Below are 1,486 nucleotides of genomic sequence, written 5' to 3'. Positions count from 1 at the left end.
GCACACTTCACTACAGCTCGCGTTCACGCACGCGCAGGGAAACAAGGACTAATGCATCTTAACAGGTCTCTATGATTTACATCTGTCATTTTATACCGAGCTTTGCGTCGTGTGAAATGAACAGTTCTGCTTGCAGGGTCTACATTATGGGCCTCTGACACTCCAAACTTTTTATCTTATCGGTGTATCGGCTGAAAATGAGATCACAACTCACAACGACTAATGTCATTTTTTACTAGGACAATACCACAGTAAACTAAGGTTTCAGCCAAAAGTCCAAATTCGTATACGTCCAAACAGCCTGCACTTAAAACTGCTCATAACACAAAAAAAGTAATGTAATAAATGTAATTAATGTAATAAATAGATGGCCACATAATTATCTAGCTCGGAGTGTCCCTTTACACTAAGTGCAAATAGTCCGTCTTGTTTTTATTTTAATTTTTCTTTATCTGTATTTATTGCAGCTTGAATAGGCATATTTCACTGCATCAGCAAATACTGCTGCATGCTGAATTATTGTGCATTTATATAATAAACTTTGATTTTACACATTTATTGATCAGGCTCTATAAAGTCAAATTGCGTTGCTTATTTGGTTTGAATTCAAAAGATCCACCAGAGGGAGACATGAGAGCTCGTAAAAAAAGAAAAAAGAAATAACAAAAGAAAAGAAAAACTTAAATCTGTTAATAGTCATGTTAAAACATTGCCATCAGAATGACTGGTCTTGACTCACATTAAGACCAGGCACGAGGCATCCAAAACCAGAATATTATATTTAATAATTTAAAATAACCTAACGTTAGTTTGTATGTTCAGCACCATGGACAGTACTTTAAACTACTTTCTCATACTCTGAACTGAAAGAGAGACTGAGCTCCATAAGATTAGTAGTCCTGTAAGTTGCAATAGCAGTAAACAACTTTGTCATCAAGCTTGTTGAATGCTGACAATTTTATTGGACAGTTTTACTGGAGTTTTTATTACACAGAAGAATTTGTGTTTGTGTCTAGCCCTCATGTGGTCTTCGGGTCATTTTGACCCGGAGAAGATTTTCTTTTTCCCCAAAATACTAGTTAATGTTATCGCATTGGACTGAAACTTAGTGATTCTGTTCCAAAAGGGTATAACTACTTCTCAAATGTTTTTTGAAAATTTTCTTACTTTTTTAGGGGTGGTTTTGTTACCTTGTTACACTTGTGGTCTTCCCGGGTCAAAATGACCCGCCCATAAAAAATAGCTTATAAATCACTCATTATACCATATTTTTACCAAATCTTGGATTCAATCTTTTTGTCAACTTGTTCTCGTTCAATTAGGACTGGTTTTGTATTTTCATTTGCATCTGATTAATTGTGGGCCTCATTTATCTGAGAGTAGGCATCTAATTTTTTGAGTAAAAAAAACGTAATTTTTTAATAATTTTGGAAATTTTTTTTTTTTTTTTTTTTAAATTGGTACTGTTGATCACACTAGTCTACTT

Source organism: Abramis brama (genome assembly GCF_963993115.1).
Source record: "Abramis brama genome assembly, chromosome: 7".
NCBI classification, from domain to species: Eukaryota; Metazoa; Chordata; class Actinopteri; order Cypriniformes; family Leuciscidae; genus Abramis; species Abramis brama.
Note: the sequence above shows the minus strand (reverse complement) of the source record.